The sequence below is a fragment of the Schistocerca gregaria genome, chromosome 10 (assembly GCF_023897955.1).
Source record: "Schistocerca gregaria isolate iqSchGreg1 chromosome 10, iqSchGreg1.2, whole genome shotgun sequence".
In the NCBI taxonomy this organism is placed as follows: domain Eukaryota; kingdom Metazoa; phylum Arthropoda; class Insecta; order Orthoptera; family Acrididae; genus Schistocerca; species Schistocerca gregaria.
The window spans coordinates 91,406,346-91,428,367 of record NC_064929.1 but is presented as its reverse complement, the minus strand read 5'-3'; the positions used below and the strand labels follow the sequence as shown (position 1 = coordinate 91,428,367).

Below are 22,022 nucleotides of genomic sequence, written 5' to 3'. Positions count from 1 at the left end.
ACTAATGATAAAGTGAGAGCCCAAATGAATGCAGATTGAAACACTGATAGACAAAATTGGAAGACAATCTCTAAAGTGGGATAGACATCTGTCAAGAATGCCAGATCGTTGATGGCCAGGCCAAAGCAAACTTTTGCAAACACCTGGCAGACGTAAACGTGGGAGACTACAACATTCTCGAAATGACTACATCGACAGAATAATGCAGCATTGCGGGATACGCGAGGAGGAGGCACTGAATAGAGAAGCTTGGTAGAAGATAACAGGAATACAACAAAATGTTGTTAACTTATCTCTGTATTAATTAATCTTGTGATGATAGTAATAATAATTGTTTCTACAACTTAAAAATGTTGCATTTGGAGATAATCGTAGACTTTCTGAAAATACTTCAGTTATTATAGCGGTACTAGAGCGTAAATAGATTACGGACGAAAGGGGACGAAGGACTCGAGGTCGGGGACGCACGTCACAGCTGGCTCGGAGGAATTCGAGCCGCCAGCTGAAAATACTTTTTAAACAAATGAACTATAGAACATACGAATGAACTATAGAACATGTTGTCATCGCATATCCCTTCTGCTCTGCATAAACTCCTCCCCATCGTTCCAAATTTGAAATGGTTTTTATAATTGAATGCTGTACGGATGACTATATTGGGCACTATTTTTCCATTTGGACCATTAATGACATAAATTTTAAGCAAACTTTTTTAAAAAATGCAGCCTTACCTTTAGAGCAATATTTTTGTCAATAAACGGCAAATATAAGCCTACTTTTATGCTCCAATTTTAGTTTAATGTTATTTGTTGTTACATTTACCACTCCACTGCTGTGTGAAATACTGAAATATTTGCAACGCCAAAGTTCTACCAATCTCCAAATAACGACTCCACTGCCAACATTGTTGGTAGATAATTAGGCTATTACTGTAGTGTGTACATATTTTTAACTTTCCATAATAATAGTGGACAAATCAAAGGTTTCCTTTTCTCGCTTGTTACCAACTTAACTGTAATTAGAATCTATCACAACAGCACGCAGAACAAAAACAATAAATGGCAGAACATACATTAAATTCAACTGGAAGTAAGAACTGAACTTATTACCAAAACAAAATCTGAGCTCAAGTACACCCAACAGTGTACCATAGTTGCTCTCGGCTAAAGTGTAGGTGGGGAAAAGCTGATAGTGCTGTCGATTATTTCAGTCTATCTATGGGCCCCAACAACACACATCCCTTTCGTCATTCCATTCAAAAATCAAAATATCTTTCAGTTTCACTACAGGGCAACTAAGCCATGTGTAATTTCATTTAGTTGATTTTCTTCTTTTTTTTTTTTTGGGGGGGGGGGGGGGGGGGGGTCCATATTTTGCCCTTTGGCTATGTCCTTACACGCTGTGAAAAGTATTATCAAAAGTGATAGAGGAGGCAATGAAATTAGCATTGCCGAATAAATGCTGATAGCATGTTACACTCGGGACAGGTTCTTCAGTATGGTTGACAATAGACAGTTCCAATTGTTGAGCTTTTTTACATAGTAGCTCACTTAACAACTGCAAATAAGTACTCAGTAAGCTGAAAATAACTCCACTATATAACCATGAGATCAGTGAAGTTATTTTATTTAGTTGGATGGAAATGTTGGGGATACAAAGTCTCTGTGTAGACTGAAAATGGAGCACTGCTCACAGTGGTGGAAGAGCACTACAGATGCCATACAGGATGGCAAAGAATAGCAATGCACAACAGTGCGCACAGATTAATGTGTGTTCTGTTCATACACATTTCTTGCGTTAATGTTGTGAGCGACTTGTGTCTGCATTCCGTGTACTGTTAACACACACTGTGGAAAAGAAAAACCCCCGGGCACGTCTGCACACTGTGTTGCCAGTGATTTGTACTTGTGAAACACACTGTAGTTGCTTCTTGTGGTGTCGTGAGGTTGTGAGAGAGGTGAACCATCTGCTCGCTCTTTAGTTTGCAGACCTGTGAACGAGGGAACTGCACAAACCCGAGTCGTTTCGTACCCTCCCTCGTGCTTGTACCCCAGCCGTCCCTCCCTCCCCCCATTGCACTGTTACAGCCCCAGAACACAATTTATCCATTAATATGAATATTTACTGTACCATAATTTTGTACTGGTAAACATTTCTACTAGATGCCACACCATTGAAGTTATTCAAGAAAAACTTTTTAAGTGATCTTAAAATGCCCTGCCCCTTGCCCCCATGCCAGAGCTCACAACTGAGCAGTCAGGTTTTTGATATGTTGTTCGTGACACTCCCTCCTCACTGTACACAAATTTGTGACTATACAAATTTTTTCCTCCAGTCGACCTGTTTCCTGGGCTATAAGTTTTCCATGACGTTACCCAGTGTGGCAGTCGCCTATAAGTGCATGTGTCCACACGTGTATGTTCACTTAAATTTTACAGCTGTGAACAAGTTTTAGTGCGAGCGAGAAAGTCGCAGGGAACAATGTTGTGCCTAAAAGTATTTTTTTGCACGTACTTAGTTGTCTGTGAAGTAGACTGTTCAAAATGACAGCTAATCGACAGACGCTGGGACCTTCTAACACTAAAAAGTGTAGAAAGAATGAAAAATTCACTGCCATTCCTATCAGGTACTGAAGGTATTAAAAGACAGGGAACAACTTGGAGGGGGAGGCTGGAATCGTGAGCGTGGAGAAATGTGCCTTATAGATGATAGTGTGGAGGCAGAGCTTTCAGACACGTTTCGATTCAGGTGAGGTGTGCACGATGAACTACACGACATGCAAAATCATGCATTTACAAAATGGGAATTTTACTAATTCATTCCACAACATTACTGCTGTGGATTTCTTTAGGCTACTATTTACAGGAGACATTCTCCAGTATGTAGTTGATGAAACAAAGGACAATGCTGTGAGTAAATTTCCGAGTGATAATATGAAGGATAGGGCTAGGATTTGTTGCTGGAAATGTCTTAGTATCAATGAAATACTTGTCTTTTTAGGTATTTTATTACATATGGCTAATGTGAAAACTGCTTTTTAACAATATTATTGGAAGAAAAGTCCTTTGTTTCAAATGAGCGAAATAGCGATGAGCACTAACAGTGACAGATACGTGATCATCCTAGGCTCATTACGTTTTGCTTAAAATCCACAGCCAGTAGACAGAAAGCCAGAAGATGAATTTATAAAATACAGCCCTTGCAAAATTATTTTTTAACAGTAGAATGTCTCAAGTTTATTATCTGGGCAGAAACCTATCCTTAGATGAATCAATGACATTTTACTTTAGACAATATATATAGAATAAGACAGAAATATGGCATCGAAATGTCTCAGCCGTAACAATGTGTCCACCTACCTAACTGCCGTTATATCCACCTTTGGCACAGATAACAGGAGCAACGCAATGTGGTACAGGAACAGCGAGGCCTCGGTAGTACGCTGGAATGAGTCGGCATCACATCCGCACACACGAGTCACTTAATTCCCGTAAATTCTGGGAAGTGGGCAACGAGATCTGATGCCATAACTTATCGTACCACAGATGTGTTCGATCCGGTTCAGATCTGGCGAGCTGGGGCACCAGCACGTGTTCCTCAAACCCCTTCTGTCCTCGTGAACAATGCTACTGCCATTGGGAAACGTGAAGGGGTGTATGTGGTCTGCAACCAGTGTACGGTACTCCTCGGTGGTCACGACACCTCGCACGAGCTCCACTGGACCCGTGTGTATAATCCCCAGAGCATAATGGAGCTGCCAGCATCTTGTCTCTGTTGTACAGTACAGGTGTCCGGGAGCTGTTCCTCTGGAAGATGACACATTCACACCCTCCCATCGGCACGATGAGGAGAGTATACGATTCGTCAGACCACATGACACACTGCCACTGCACAAATGTCCAGTGTCGACGGTACGTGTCCATTTCAGTCTGAGTTGACGGTGTCCCGGTGTTGACTTTGCCACACACATGGGTTGTCTGCTGCGAGGCCCACCCTAAGGAACGTTCGGTGCACTGTGTTATCAGACATACTTGTACTCCACCGAGTATTAAAGTCTGACGTACGTTCCACCACAGTCTGCTGCCTGTCCTGTTTTACGAGTGTGCCCGGCCTACGATGTCTGACAAATGTAATGAGGGGTCATGTGGTTTCACATCGCTTTCACCGTGTGCTGAAGACACTCGCCACAACATTCCTCGAACACTCGACAAGTCGTGCAGTTTTTGGAATGCTCTGCTGAGCCCTTGGGCCATCACAGTCTGCCCTCGGTCAAATTCATATTGTTCGTGCACCTTCCCCGACCTACACTCGGACAGCACGCCCACTGATACTATGTGCATCGTGCTTGTGTTTGCCTAGCAGTCATTCCTCACCAGGTGACTCTTACTATTGCCTGGATGGTTTATATTGATAGTAGGTCGACGGTCACATCTGGAGACCGGATTATACACATTTGCATGTTACATATGCATTTTCATATTTTAACTAAAAACTAGTTACAATGCACATTTTCGCTCTATGTTTACAATATTTTAAAAATTTAGACGGGCAGTCTCTAGCTCGATCTAGTTTCCACGTCTCACAGATTGACCGCACATAGAACTGCGTGCAATCACAAACCGAGAGGCCACTGCCTAGCGAAATTATTACAGGAGAGGAACAGGAACAGGCAGACCGAGTCAATGCTCCTGCACTCGTGGTTAATGTCCTCTGCTGTCACAACGTATACATCGGCAACAAATAAATTAAACTATGCAAGCTTTTAGTCACATTCATTGTTTCAGTTTAGCTTCCTATTTACTTATAAACAGTTGAACCTGTTTGTGGCGTGTAATGTGCAACACACCATGCCACCCAAAAAAAGAAATGTAATTTCATGGATAGCTGACCATCCTGGAAGATTTACATGTGATGGAATTATTTTATATTGTCGAGTTTGCGTGAAAAATGTAAGAGAAGAATGTGTGTGTGTGTGTGGGAGGGGGGGGGGGGGGCGTTTCAAATAGACCAGCATGTCAAGACAAGTCCTTATATCGCAAGAATCAGGAATGCAGAAGAAAGGACCATAACACCATGACAACAACTTCTGACAACAGCAAGTTGCAGTAGCAGAGATTTGTCCAAAGGTAACCAAAAGTGTCTATGTGAAGCACTCATTGCAAGAAAATATTCCTCATTGTAAACTTACAAATCCTATCCTCAAAGGCTTCCTGCACAAATATTGCTTAAATCAAAATATACCAGATTAATCAATACGTACCGATAATTTACGTAAATGTTCTGGAAGAAATACGCAATGAACTCGAGGACAGCATTACCTGGATTTCAGCTGATTAAACTACAGGCATTTGTCCGTTACATTGCAACTTTAATTGTTGGTGCTTTAAAAGAACAGCCACCATATTCCTATTTAGTGTTTCCAGAATCTTCTGCAGATGAGAGTGCTTGTGTTTATTTCAGAAGATGCTCCCTATATGATCAAAGCAGGAAAAGCCCTCCAATTATTTTATCCGAAGCTGATTCGTGTGACGTGCTTTGCTCTTGAAGTACATTGCCTTGCTGAAGAAGTACATTCCACATTTGTGAACGTAAATTAACTGATTTCATCTGCAAAGAAAGTATTTCTATAGGCTCCTGCTTTCATCAAGACCTACAAAGAAAAACTACTAAATGTGCCTTTACCTCTCGAACCAGTGGTAACTCGTTGAGGTACGTGTGTCAAGTGAACATTTCCAGGCTATTAGAGCAGTAATAAAGGACTTTGATAGTGCAGAGGCTTTGGTGGTTTGCTATTGCAAGGAAGCTTGTAATGATTCTGGTATCAAAAAAGACATTGCTTTGATTAGCACTCATTTTCCACATATACCTTCAAATTAAAAACCTTCAACTCTAGGTTTGGCGTTGAATAAATCTATATTCAGTTAACGAATAAAATTGTTCTAATGAACTCCTGATTGTTGGAAGTATACCCAAGAAAACTTAAAGGAAAGTTTGAAAACATTTTAAACAATAACACAGGCTTTGAACCCGTGTGCCAAACTGATAGTTTTATTAATGGGATGGGTGAACTTTTACCAGAAACATTAAGTGTCAAAATAGCACCCAAATTCAAATACTATTCAGAAAATGATATCAGCGTTCTAAATGAGTCGATTTTTCGCAGGGCCGGTGCTCTTTCTCGTAATTGATATGCACAGATTCGACTTTGACATATAATGCAAGTAGTAACTACCGTGTTGTTATTTAATATTTGATCTTGTTTATTTTGACACTTTCATGCATATTTTACAGTTTTTGTGGTTATATGAATTATACGGTGTCTAGTCATAACGTTCTGGCCAATCTGTGTACCTGCAAAACAACCCTGTGAATAAGTGCGCTGCTGAAGAGCTTCTTCTGTGTTAGTAATACCTCGAACCTGAAAGCACATTTCTCTGAGACACTGAGGTTAAATAGGAGCAACACTCCTGAAGAAGCAGGACCTGCAAAACTCAGTAAAGGAAACACAATTGCTTGCTGTTTGTGAGATGCCATGATCCGGAAATGGAAGTATAGATGAGATGTTAGATACATTTGTATGTCTGGGACTGATAGACACGATCAGACACAAGACTATCTCCTGGTCTAAAAAACTGTTCCTCCACACAAATGCTTGTGGGAGTAAAATGACACTTAGATGTGAGAAAGAGAGCAAAAGCAGAAACCAACCGAAGGGAAAAAGCAAATCGTGAGGAAAAGATACAAAAATTGCACCCAACAGGAAAAGTGTGAGTGCAGAGACTGTCCGAAAAATACTGGATTTTGTTTGAACTGATGTATAACAACACACAGAGTGAGCATTGATATTTCCAGAGAGCTATTTTTTTTTCATATGAATAATGCCTGATTATTTTCTTTTTTTAATCTTTTATTATTTTCCCAAGCTCTCATTGCCAATTTTTGCTGCTTTGCCAAAGGTGTGTATTTATTTCTTGTTTGAATGTTTATTTTCCTTGCCCGTCATTGTTTGAAATAATGCTTATGACTTTTATCAGACTGTGCAAGTGTGATTGATTCTTATACGAGTTAAAATAGATGTCAGATGTACAGGAGTTAAAAAAAAGAAAAAAATGCAGAATTTTGCACAAGGAAGATTTTGGCTTGTAGTACCATGCATGCTTAGAAGTTTCCACTTTGCAGTTTAGTGGCTCATTGTTAAGACCACAGTGAGACAATTAAAGCACCATTAACCTTATAAAAATGTATGACAATATTTCAACATAACAGTTATCATGGTGTCTGAGAGACTCCAGAAGTTTATTTTGAAATATACAACACCGCCTTTAATTTTTAGGTGTTTATTGAAATCCATTAGTTACATGTATTTTCAAACACATGGTAGAGCACAAAAAAAAAAAAAAAAAAAAAAAAAAAAAAAAAAAAAAAAAAAAAAAAAAAACACAACACAAGAGATGTTCCAAAAAAAGGGAACTTTCCTATGTCACTCGAAAATCTAGAAATAAATACTTTCAGTAATTGAATCCAATGTCACGTCAGTCTTTCTTGAACAGTTAAGTACATAAAACGACTGGATAATTTCCAGGATAAATTCAGGCTTCAATATTGGTGTTATATCCGCCAAAACATGACGACCACAGCTAACTGCGATGTCGGATGGCGGCTGGTGGTGCTTCGGGCATGTAACACGGTAACAGAAGTATGTAAGGGGCTGCAAACAGGAAAGTCCATTGAGATAAGTGACTTTCACAAAGGGCAGATTATTATTATGCAGAGCATGTGAACGAGTATCTCAAAACTGGCAAAGCTGGTCAAATGTTTATGTGCTACTGTCATAAGCATCTACAGAAAGAGGTACAAGAACAGTGAAACTATCACTCGACACAACATGGTTGGATGTCCACGACTCTTTACAGAACGTGGGATTGTGAGGCATGTCTGCTCTGGAAAGTAAGATAGATGGTGATATATGGCATCTCAGCCAAAAGCGCACAATGCTGGTACACACAAGAGTGTTTCGGAGCACATGGTTCAACACGGAGCTCCGCAGCAGGCCACATCTACATGTTCACATGTGGATCCAGCGACATGGTCAGTTTGAGCAAGGGACCGTCTTGTTCAGCCGTCGTTTAACAGAAACGTGTTGGCTCTTTGGCTGAATCTAATTTTTGCTTCACTAGGTCAATGGTAGTCTCCACAAATGCCGCCATTGAGGTGAATAGCAGCTTAAAATGTGCAGCGCACCAGGGATGCAGGCTGGTGGCAGCAGTGTTGTGCTGTGGAAGGCATTCTTCTGCGATCGCATGGGACGTGTCGCAGCAATCTAAGACACATTGATAGCTGCGAGACACCTGCATCACTTTGTTCTCGATGTCTTCCCCGGTGGTGATCATCTTTGATCACTACAGTTGTCCGTGTCTTGGAGGCAGAATCGTGCTGCTGTGGTTTGAGGAGCATTATAGAGAACTCACATTGACCAAATTCGCCTGATGTAAATTTTATGGAAGCAAATCTGGGTCACTATCGAGGGACATCACCGCATGCGCAAATCAGCGGCCTGTTATTTACGCGAAATACGTGACCTGCGCATAGACATCCACTACTGCATAGCTTCACAAGCCTAATAACAAACTGTCACATCCCTGATATGCAAAATTGTTCTAAAGATGAACAAACAAGCTATTAAGCAGATAGAATGTTTTGGCTCATCAGTGTAAGTATCGAGTCCTGGTGTCTGTCATATGTTCAATATTGAACTCATAATTCATCAGTGTTCTCAGTATATACATCTGAAATCTACATCAACTGTGGAAAGGCAAAAGCATTTCACCGGTACACATAGTGCAGCCTGAAGAGTGATACTGCTGACAGTTCCTGATAAGTCTGTTAAAAATGTTTGTACTGCAGCAGTCACATACATACATACCTAACTACCTACCTTCTTTCTTTCCCCCCAATTAATTCTCAAATTGAAGAGTTGTCAATACCAACACAAACTTTTGCTAACAGTACTGTGAAAAATTGAAAAATATTATGTCCAATTCTGCCCACTGAGAAAAGATAACCTATGAATTCATTACCAGATTGCTGCAAATACAGGTAAAATCCCAAAAAATGCTTTCAGTTGAAGACTGTGTCATGTACAACAAATACGTCCTTTTGGGAGAATTTTTATTTTACATTATCATTGTTCAATCACAGTAGAATCTTGCCTACATTATCTTGAGGGAGAAGACCCATTCTTGTTCAACATCTGGATTCCTATGTGAGGCGTTAGCCTCAAGGTGCAGACTGGGGAATCTGCAACACATTGTTGTCATTTTTTCATTTGAAGCCCTATCCTAAATGTAGGGAACATGGAGTATTGTTTTATAAGTAGGTTGGCGGTGGATGTGTCAACTTAAGGGTTTGACGTTCTATTTGTCACTTTCTATCTCATAATATGGATTAGAATTACGTTCATTAAAAATTTCATTACCCTTTCTTCCAAATGCATTTCAAAGTTTGGATCATTTACTCCTAAAACTATTGAGAATAACTCTGTATTCAGGCTGATTTGAATTACAAAGTGCACCTCGTATACACTCCATATTGTACAAATTAATTACGAAACACTGTCACTAACAGCCATAATACATTACACCATAATTATCACAACAACGCAAAATAACGATAAACGCATCCCGATAATCACTCAGCTGGTATTGTTCGTCTGTAAATGTTACGGCAGCTTTACTGTGCATCTATTGAAGGGCAAACAGCACCCACCTCCACTGCGAGAAGCCCGACCTCCGACTTAAAAGTACACACGAGGCGAAAGGACCCCAGAAGGGGAGGGGGTGGCCACCGGGAAATTAGACAGACAACTCGCAGACATACGATACCAGTTATGGGCTAATCAGATGGCATCGTTTACGTGACTTACATTAGCCTCGATGTAGAGAAAAGGAATCAGTAAGTGAGCTACACAAACTATCCCAGTTCCATCCAATATATCCATCACAGAGTAATGAATGTGTTTTAATAACACAAATGGTAATTTGCAGGTACTTACACGAGAACACTGTGCTGCTTTGCAGTTGTAGCTGTGGTTGGAACAGGATAACCATCTGTGTTGCCAGCTACACATAACATGGCAAAGCAGACAAGCAGTGTATGCAGCCAAGAAAGAGCTGTGAGAGGGTGATGCTTGGTCTGTACCAATAGACCCAAATGGAACTGGAGTGTCACAAATACTGCCATAACACTGTAATATGTTATGAACAAAGCTATTTTAATCCAGAGATAATCTTATCACTAAGCACACAGATCAAATGAATACTTAAGGTTGATGATGAATGCCTCCAAACAATAAATTCAACAGTGGGATGATGATGATAATATGAAGATGATAATATGAGATTGCTACTCACTGCATAGAGGAGGCATTGAGATGCAGACAGATACAATGGAAAGACTGCTACTCTTAATTTTCAGACAAAAACGTTCTCCTTCAGAAGCCAAAACACACACACACACACACACACACACACACACACACACAAACGGCTACTGTCTTACAGTCGCTCAGGCCCGTGAGCGCACACGTTTTTCGTGCAGCTGAATTTTTTTAGCAGTCTTCTCACCACGTCTGCTTGCAAATCGACACCACCTGTATATGGTGATTAGCAATCTATCCATTTTGTATTATCATTCTTAATTGTGCTGAAGGTGCAGACAAGATATTTTCCCACCATTACAAACATATTTTTTTTTCTTTGTTTCCACTGTAAGGTAAATTATTACTTATGCATCACGTGTTTCTTTACTAGTGGGCAATGACCAATCGTTATGCCATGTCACCTTTCTTTTCAGCTGTACGGTTAACAATTCCACCTTCACCCGAGTTGCTGCACATATCCGATACGACATCAGTGTCTCGCCCGCAATAGAGGAAGAACAGTATGCCAGACAGGCAGGTATAAAAGAAGTGATGGCTGAACCACCAGTAATTTGTATGCTACCTTGTGGAACTCATTTGAATCAAAATGTATGTAATCTAAAAATATGACAGTGCGTACCTCTGAGGATAGTTAAAAAACGGCCAATAACTTTCTAAACATTTATGAATTTGTTATGTGACAGTTGGTCCTGTCTTCGTGAGCCTTGTAACAGTTTTATAACCGGAGCATGCTCTGGGGCAAATACTGCAGAAAACTGTCACGTTTATTTGCATGTTCTACAGTTTAAATGATTAACAGACTAGCCTTAATTCAAATTCAAACAAAATGTTTTCAAATCAAGATACGTTGTAATCTTTTGTTACTTATGTCTATATGATAAAGAGGATTTGTAACAAAAAGGTAGAGTAACAATAAGTCTTTATTACATTAAAAAATAAAAATTTGTCAAAAATGACAAATGGCAAACAATTTCTTTGTTTTATAGCCATATATTATAACATATGAGGTATATGGGCTCCCCAATGTACATAGAACTATGTAAATAAATTACTGTAATACATTTGTTTAGAATTTCAGTTGATAATTACCTGTAGGTATAATGGATGCACTACATTAATAAGGGACTCTCATGAGCCACCTGGAGTACTATAAGAACTTGAGCAACCATTTTAATGTGGGGCTTTCCTGCAACTAGAACGCTAAAATTGAAAGTGCAGTCTTACTGAAATGTGTCAACAATTCACAAGCCTGTAATACTGCAGCAAGCCTTGTTAAAAATATGATGTACTGAAAATATTATTGGTGCAGAAAGCTTCAACTAAGGTGATTACTTATGTAGATATATCACTAAAAAGATAAACACACTGCACAGGTAAGTGCGCAGTACTTACATAGAACAAGAATAGAAATACAACTGCACTTAGTGAGCGAGTGTCGATTCTGAGCTAAATGAGGTCAATTTAACCAGCTTACGGGCTACAATATTAACTAGTAATTAATAAAAAAAAAAATTTAAAATTTCACTTACAGGCAACAGATCTTTGTCACTGTCCGAAGCAGGTACTTTCCTTTGTACAAGCTATTACTAATTCTATTAGCCTCATAGCTGCGTGATTATTGCACATAGCACTGAATCATTACAAAGTACTGAAGTTGCACAAATATTACTCCCATTTTAGTGATAACATACTGTCAACAAAAATGTATAAAACAATAAAGCTTTATTATATAAGGTATTTGCTACTGTTATATCACTGGAGTATGCAGATATGAACTGTAATACCTGCAGATTTCTTCAGCTCCACGGCTGAGATCAATGCTGGTCATTTACACTGACATTTGTACTAAAGAGTTATACTCAGGCGTTGAAAAATCACAGCTTTGTATAAAGGATGAGATCCAGTTTTCGTGACGATAGTGAAGATATTAAAAACAGTTCGTATCAGAAAACAGGCTCCACTAAAAACTAATTATACTTAAAACTGAGGTCACTGTTTTCTTTATATTTAGCTAAATAGCAACATTAAATAGCAACATGCTTACCAGTCATAATAAAGCATATATGCTACAACAATAAAAATAGATTCCTTTGGAATATCTATAACCCACAAAACAGGCCTTGCATACTGAAATTGCTTATATTGCAAATACATTATACAAATAAAATTGTGTATTTCATTATCAAATGACTCTCTCTAATTATGCTGTGTGAGCCATAAATGTCAATAGTGCAAGACTGTCATCTGGGCAAATCACCCTGTATGACTTATCAACTGAAATAAATGATCTCTACTAGTAGAAGTATTTGAATTTATCCACGTGATAAATATGTATCTATAAACATACCTTCAAAAATGATTTTTATAGCATCTAGTCTTTTATCCCCACAGTTACAACAATCAAGTCTTTCAATTCCAAAGTAATACAATAGCATACTTAGAAATCCTTTATTGTGCAGTCCCAAAGTTTTTATAGCATGTTTTCTGTCATACAGCCAAACACATGAAATTTGTGTTAGACACTGCTAATTACTGTGCCACGATTCTCCCCTAGCACTAAAGCCCCATCTAACTACCCAGTGTGATATTTCTTTGAAATAAATGACCAGAAATGGAACAGGCAATATTCTGAAAAATGGAATATCAGTTAACTTAATTTTGGTACACTTGACTTTTTGGAATAATTTGAAAGATTATTTGACGGATATGATTCTTCCTAGTCTTTACCATCTGCAGCTCTTGGCATCACTGTTTGAGAACCCAATCTGAGAAAAAATATCGCTTCTAGTTCTCCACTTTGAAGACTTAGAAAAGTTATGAAACTGTTACTATAATCTGCACCTTCAATCTCCGCTATACGGTGAGTAGCAACTACTTGTTTCATAATGCTGTTACATTCCATCCTAGATTTTCTGTTTTTTCATTTACAATAATTTGTAGTTTCAAGTGACAGTTTCTTTTACTAAAGTAGCAGGTGTGTTGTGGTGAGGGGGGGGGGGGGGGGACCACTTAGTCACTGTTGCTATAAGAGAAACCATTGATGACAGTATATCAATATTTAAACATGTATGGGCAATAAAAAATGAGAGACTTTAGTTTTCTCACGGCTGTGAAAAAAGAACCTTATTGTTAAGCAAATACAGACTTGAAGTAGAAAGCTTCAAAAACTCCCAATGACTAGTTTTTTAAAATTTTTATGAAACTGTAGAAGCAGCCTGATTTTGTGTAGTGAACACTTAGCTCTTTTGGAAATAATATTATTACCCGACAACATAAACTGCAGTCCCAGACAGAGTGTTGTATTTACATCTGCGAAAGAGAGATTGAGGCACAAAACAGGAAAATGGGGAAGTCACTGGCAAGCAGAACATAATAGAGCTCTACACAGTTAAGTTGATTACAAGTTGCATCCCTCAGACCTTTGAATGGACTTACATGGTGTAACATGTGGACCTACACTTTAATGTGGATTTCAAACCACAGTGCTACTTGGCATTTTTCGTATTAACAACTCACTGCAAGACGTCACAGACATGCACTATACCAGACCTTTTGATTTGTAGCCTGATACTTGGGGACCTCACAGGCTGCTCAGCCTCATCCACTTGCTAGGTACTTGTATGATTTGAAGGTCAATTTCCGGACATCCGTTCCCTAAAGTAGCAAGGCACAATCATTGAAAGAAAAAGAAAAAGAGAAAAAAAAAAACACTTTGGAAAATTGCTTTTGAAGATTAGATGATTTCAGAGCACAAAACATTTGTAACACACACACACACACACACACACACACACACACACACAGTGTCTCAAGGACTTTCAACTGTTGTCAACAAAATTGTTGTGTTGGTAGACAAATGCTTAGCACAAAAGTCTTGCAAATGTCTAGTCCTCAGTTCAGAACTCACGAGTAGCAACATTTGCTTTTACTTTTTTTTAAAAAATCCATACTAATTTACAAATATATAATAATAATTTTTAGTAAAAACTAATCTTTTTATTTTCAGTTACTAACTGCATGAAAATAAATTAAAAATCAACAGACACGTGAAATGCCTTATTGTTAAATGAGAAAAAAAATTATCCATCAATAATATTGTTCTATTTGTAGGCATTAAAAAGAATATTATTTTCTACACGACTTTCGAGCTTTTGCGATAATTTTTAATTTATTGTGAATACTGCTATTTTTGTGTTGACAGTAATTAAAAACAGAAATATGTTCTTTTATTTTTTTTAAATACACAATTCAATATCTGTCACCCAACATTTGCAATTGGCAGTTTAGTATCCCTACCGACAGACATCGCGATGGAGACAGACGAGCTGGCCCGGGTAGTGCAGCGAGGGCAACACCGACACACGGCACAGACGATCTGCTGACAGGTGTTTATCTGTGGGCAGCAGGAAGCCCAGGTACCGTGGACCTCGCCTCGTGCACCATGCCGAGTGTCATCGCAGAGAGATCAGTCGACAGCCCGCCGAATGCAGAGTTATCCCCAAGCTCATCTCCATAAGGTTTCGCACTGCCCGCTTCCTGCAGATCTACTCTCGCTCGATGAGTTTTGTTTCCCCTCACTACTAGCGAGTTTTGAGTAGGTGACACGGTGTTCACAAGACTTATGTTATGCAGTCACCTACCGACAATTGTGCCGATAAGCCACAAATTTTATTTACTTTGTAGTGCTCTCGTATCAGCTAACCTTAAAAAGATTTTTTGAGTTTTTTAAAAGAATTGTATATTTCTGCTTCAAGAAACCAATGTCTGGGCATTGACTTAGGCTACAAGTACGAATAAAATCGAAGGGCACCTGCCTGCAGGGTACTCTTGTGAACCACACTAGAAGCTAGGTACACTTCTGTCCCGTCTCAAATGGAGCACGACGATTCGAGAAAATCGTCCGAGAGGATGCTGCAACTATTGTCAGGAATCGCAAATGTGTGTGTGCTTCACATACGTTTGTTTCTCAGATACTACGAACAGTAACCGCAGATGGCACCTTATCGTCAAGACTGGTGGCAATGTTTCGAGTAAGATTTCAATGTTTCTTAATCACAATATGCCTAGTGTTTCCTTTTGTGTTAAGTCAATACAATTATTTAAAAAATGCCTTATGTCCTGGCTGTCATAGCAGGCGAATAGTGGGGACTGTTTACTGGACAACACATTGTCAGAAAGTGACTCTTTGCTCCCTGGTATGTATAATCTAATATTATTGCATTTTAAATTTGGTGGTTTCATTCAAGTAAACTTAATAACAAGAAGCTGTCATACTAGCCCACAAACATTTTCCCGTTATTCCTTTGTACAAACAAATTACAAAATAACTGAGGACACTGTTTGAACACGACTGAACCGTGTCGTGTGGCACAGCCGACTCCTCTCAATAGGCAGCACTACACTCTTCTTTATCATTTAACAATGACTGACATTCAGAATGGGTGGGAAAAATCACTGCTATCTTCTGTACAGTTGGAAGGAGCACAGCCATCGAGTGCACACTGCTGTGGACTTCACTGGTTACATTTCTGTATATCTTCCAAACCAGTGCAGGGAATTCGGTGTTACTGTGGTGCAAACATTCTTCACAAACAATCCACTGACATTAGGATGTTTGGCAGTTATCAGTGCAGTGGGTGGCAACTGAATACAGTACAGAACACTATCATTATGTGTAATCTCTCCCATCCCCCATCCTCACTCTTTGTCATACTGCAGTTTGCTATCATACACTTAATAAATGATACGAGAACGTGTGTACGTCGGGAAAATGCATTCATTACTACTGGAAATGCAAATGTGAGGTAGTTACGTGCGACTGCTGTAAAAGACAAAATGCACAAGCCAGTCTGACTTACGACATCTTCGTGTGCTAATGTATATTTTATGAAAGTAAAATTCAACTGAGGAAACAAATTATGAGACAAACTCGCTGGCCAGGAGGCAAAATGTCCAGCACAGATATAAAAGTGACAACACTATCTATCGTAGCTTTTGGAACTGACAGTTCCTTCCATAGGGGGGGACAGATGTGTAGGTTGGGTGCGGTTAAAAAGGAAAGGCAGATAACACAGAATGGATTGCCTACTGGACAGATAAACTGGAATTAATGGCCTACGTTTTCATGTTTCTGGAGGGAAAAGGGGAGAGGGAGAAGGAAGAGAGAGAACAATTACCACAGGAATGGAAAACATGAAACTTATCCAACATACACAAGAAGGGTGACAGGAAAATTGCAATGCTATACAGGACTGAGTGTAACGAATTCCGTTTCTGGATTATATACGAAAATTATGAAGGTGACAATCAAATCACAGATTGTGAATGGACATCAACAGAATGGATTCTGTGCCAGAAGATTATTCACAGACAATACGTTTTGCTTAAAACAGGTCACGGAAGAAAGACTGGTCAGGAATTTATACCGCCCACACGGTTTTCAATTATTTAAGAAATGCTACAATAGATTCCCTCTGTAAACAGTGGATTATAACGTGAAGAGAATGGAGTGACTCCTTTATATGCTCAAGCTGTTAAGGCTTTATTTGGTGACACAAATTGTACAATTAAAGTAGATATTAATATATCTGGTGAGATTCAAGTGATGAAAGCACGACAGTATCTACATTATTTAAAATATACTCTAATTCTGTGTTAAATTTACAGAAAACTTCTTGTTGTAGTATAGGTGTACGTATAAATGGCGACATGCTCTTCACTTTGCATTTTGCTGATGCCTGTTCCCCCCCCCCAGAGAACAAGGATGACACAAACTACACAATTAGAAAGTTGCACAGACAATATCGGAAATTGGGTTTAACCATCAGTTTAAAGAAAACTGAGTATTTCGTTATTGTGAGTGTGGGGCGATAGATTTTGGGTTAGTAAGGTCGGTGAACTTGCATAAATATTATCAGGGTCTTGTCTAGTAAAAGTGAAATTAAGAATTGTAATGGCCAAGATAGACAAACAAAGCTATGAACGGAACAGAAATATAGGAAATAACGGAAAAATTTAAGAGGAAGTTATTATTAATGAAGATGTTAATTTAGTCAGTTGCTTTAGGTTGACACTGCAGGACATAATTAAAAATGAAGACATACTTATGAGAATAAACCTGGCACCACTGTAACAGACACCACCTAAGGAAAATGGGTGAGAAGAGATTGCCTAAGATGATGAAATAGTTTCCAACTAATAGGCAAAGGCGATGCCCAAAAATAATATGGGAAGAGGTAGTCGGGAGAACTGTGTCAGAGAAGAATTTGCAAACAAGAGGATTGGAAAGACAGGAGCCTTTGGGAGCAAAGATGTGAGAAACAACTGTTGCATTAAATCCCTTAATAATATGAGCCAGATATAAATTGATGAAGTAGGTGATCATTTCATTAGTCCTATCACAGAGATTCTTTACACATATACGAACAAACAGAAGACCTAGCTACGGGTGACTCTCACAAATGTATTTTTAGGTACTGCCGAAAATAAATTTTTTGAACATTGTGAAGACCTGACTAAATATGTCTTATAGATGACACACTTGTCCCATTTGATGGCACTCTTGATGAAGCTAACAAATGTTACTAATGGTATAATATGGTGTATAAAGTATCACTTTCAGCACAGGCCCTGAGGATGATGGGACTATTCATTTTTTTTTAATCTGAAGGTCAAGAGAGACGGGAGTTCCCACCAGTGAGTGTATACCAACAACACATTACATCTTATTGCATAATTCACAACTGCCATCCACAGTCCCATGAAGAAGCATACTTATGGTCATTAATTGACAATTAATCAAATATTCTGTAAGTGAGGCAAATATTAGTAATGAATTACATACAACGAATAATTTATTACGACATTACAGACCAAGAAGCTGCAGGTAGAAACTAGGAATACAGATCAGGTCACATTAGAAAGGAGTGAACAAAAGAAAAGATAGGTGTATAGTTTTTATCATTAGTGGGATCACATCTCTGATAACATAAGTCATTTGTTTTGGAAAATTGGGCTGCAAATTGGCTTCAGAACATAGAACACTGTAGAGTCGTGCATTATATAACACTTAGATAATCGGGCATGTAACATGTACGGAGTATATAAGATAAAATATAGTGACCACGATTAAGTTTTACATGTGGCAAACCTCGAAAAGCTTAAAAACGTGGCTTCGAGAATATCTTAATGTCAGTTAGTCCAATTTCTCAGCATTTAGTGCTCATTTAAGGGAGCACAAGCATTCTGAAAATGATGCTAAAGGTGTCACCATTCTTCACAAGGCAGGCAGATTACTGAATATCCTAGAAGAAACAGACAAACACTCACATGACAAAACACCTAGGCAATGTCTTTTAATGAACGAGAGTTAAGACATAAGATGTATAATGCAAAACTGTAACAATGTTTTAATCAAATAGGTTCGGATTAGAGCTTTCTTCTGTTTTCCTGCATGTAAAATGGACCGAATTTGGCAAGATAACTTGTTTCACCCTCAGATAACATTGCAAGTCGACAACCTCGTTATATCATAAACACTGATTTTGTTGCATTACACCTGTCTTGCTCAGTATGTTGTTCGTGACAGTTAACATCGCCATTTTTATCTTTCTATATTCTACCCTTATATACTATTTGTCTAAGTGTGGTATTCATTATATACTGGGTGTCCCAGTAGGAACAGTCAATATTCGAGGATACGACAGGAATGATGATTCAGAGCAAAAAAGTCTAGTAAACATGGGCTCTGACATGCATACCTTGAGACCCTTGAGCACTTCATCTTTGATTTGTGAGAAAACACTCTTCTACTGCAAGGTCTTTGCTTTCCATATTTTGGAAGGAGGTATATGGATAAAACCAAGAAAAAAATTGGCTAGTAAACATGGGCTCTAAACTGCACACCTTACGGGCTTCAGTAGAAGAGAAACATTTCAGAGTAGCGAAGACAAACGAGTGCTCATATCTGTTAAGGTACAGATTTTAGATCCCATGTTTATTAGGCTTTATTGCTTCAATTAATTCGTGTCATATCTCTGAATACTGGCTATTCCTTGTGGGAAACCCTGTACAGGGGACACACATCACTTGTGTTTCTAAATATGATCTTGGAGGTAACACGAGGCCTGTAATATAGACTTGACTACCAGTTCCACATTTTCATCCTGTGACGTTAGGATACAATACGACCAAGAACTGCGGCTGTTTAATGTCTGACAGCTATAACGTGTATGCAAGACAACCTGTGTACTGCACACAGAGAATAGAGCCGACACATGCCATCTGATATAGGTGTAAACAACATGTAAGAAAACATATTTCTACTGCAATGTACACAAAATGTTGTGTCATTATAGACATTTATTTGATTGTCGTCTGTATCGCATGGCGCTGATGGTGAGTTACGTGCCCGAATGGCAATTTGGCAACTGAATATTTTACATGCAGTCCATTGTGTACATCAAGATGTATTTCAAGAAATATAAATTCAGTTACCCAATGTGCATCTCGACAGTTTGGTTTGTCACAAAATGACACCTCGGGACATGAAGTTTACTGGAAGCCAGTTCATACAGACTTTCACAAACCACAAGTGTCCTCAGAACTTTGGTTCACAGAAAACAGCACTGCTACCCAGAGCAGTTTGCATGGTGAGCTTCTACACTTAAAGGCAGTTTTTGAAGCAAATGGGTATTATTGACAATAGATATGTAAGGTGGGCATAAGGAATGAGAAAGAAGTCACAGATAAGCTTCACAGCTTTCCTGCCATATGTGGGAAACTTATCATCTAAAATAGGTCATTTCATCACCTAGCACAAATTTAAAGCAGTTTTTCACTCTCCAACAAAAACATCAACACTTTTAGGTTCTGTCAAAGGAGAGACAATGCCTCCTCAAGGATGGTATTTATGAGGTGGTCCCTTGCGAGTGTGGCCTTTTATACAATGGGCAAGCTCATACTGTCCTTGTATGATGCAGTGAGCACTGTAGGACCAAAAAACTGGCTGAGCCAGAGCACTGCATTGAAAATGGTTACTCTATATGATACAAAAATCTCTAAATTCTACAACTGACTTTGTCTTTTTGGGACTTAGTGGTGAAATATGCAATGGAAATTCATTTGGTCAAAATTTAATTAACAGAGGTAGCAGTCTCAACCTGCAGAAATCATTGAATCCAGTACTTGCTTTCACAAACTTGCAAAGATGTCACTACAGCCCAGCTAATAATGATCTGTGGATATTAAAGCACAGATCGACCATGTAGCCACAGATTCAATTTAGACTCGCTCTCGGTCGCTTTAGACTCACTCTCGGTCGCCAATCGACATCTCCGTGGTTTAAATCGTGGAACGAGTACTTTAGCTCACTCTGAAGATGTCCAAAAGGTTTAGGGTCAAAATATTAGAAGAAGAAGAAGAAGAAGATAATAATGATGGAGAATATACAGCTGTACTCGAAAAAATTTATGGATCATTTACCCTACACCCATCTCCTCTATCCAGTCCATGCTCTCAGGAAACACAGGGCAACACAAGTGTGTCACAAATGAAAACAGTTATGAGTTAACCAATAGAGTAAGCAGCAAAGCAAAGCCAAACTACGTCGTGTGAGAGAAGGAATTAGTCTAGTGGTAACACCAACAGCCTGTGTGTACTGCATGTACACGGATGGAACAACAGAATAACTATTTGCAGTAAAATTGAAGAATGTAGATAGTTATCAGTTATGATTATTTATGTTAGCAAGTTAAAAGTATATTATATGAACATTGACATGTAGATCTGTGCAAGTAGTGTTTTGAGATGAGTGTAGGCCTACCTGCAAGCCCTCCCACCAATTTTCATCTCATAAAAGTGTACACACACACACACACACACACACACACACACACACAGGGAGAGAGAGACCAAGTTGTTATCAAATGAGCAAATGGACAGTGTAACTATGTAAAGTTTTTTTTTTAGAATCTAAAAGTATGTTTCCAAGGAAACCTTTCACCAAGTTGCCCTCTTCTGTGTGGCACACCTTATCTATAACCAGATTACTGAACTATTTCTTAATTTGGGGTATGATTAATAAAAATGTGTTTGCCAAATGTTGCAGAATTGGAAGGGGAGGGGGGTGGAGTGAATCATGCAAGGTGAAAAGAAAGAAAAAAAGAAAATCAGTGTCTTCATAATATTGTGAAACTAATTGCTGTTTTATGCACTTATGCAAATACCATAAAGGTGGTCTATGTGCTTCTGATGCGCTTAAAGTGCCTAAAGGTGCCTTTTTAAGGGGGAGTGGGGGGGGGGGGGGGGGGGGGACTAAAAATCAAGTAATGGTGCCTCAGTGTAAAAGAAACAATGAGAGGTTCCCTGTCATTGGTTTTACACAACCAGGGCCAGTTCAAGGCCTAAGTGACACAAGTACTGCTTGCGGTGCACAGGGGACTCATAATCTAGATCTATTTTTGAAAGTTTTACCAGAAACCCAAGACGGGCAGGTGAAGTACGTGAGAGAGTGGGAAAAGTTGGGCAGGGGGAAGGATGGGTGAGTTTATGGTGCTGGTGCCAATATGTTGTTTCTGTGGAAACA

At 38.9% G+C, this 22,022-nt stretch overlaps 1 protein-coding gene across 2 annotated transcripts in view; it reads left to right on the top strand.

The window, feature by feature from the left end:
* The window catches only part of LOC126293727 (pre-mRNA-splicing factor 18), a 115,503-nt gene extending 93,759 nt beyond the window's left edge, over nucleotides 1-21,744 (top strand). For both annotated transcript variants that reach the window (XM_049987050.1, XM_049987049.1), the window contains exon 6: nucleotides 10,852-21,744. The gene's annotated coding sequence lies outside the window, so the exon portion shown is untranslated. The remainder of the gene's footprint in view (nucleotides 1-10,851) is intronic.
* Nucleotides 21,745-22,022: the final 278 nt, after the last annotated feature.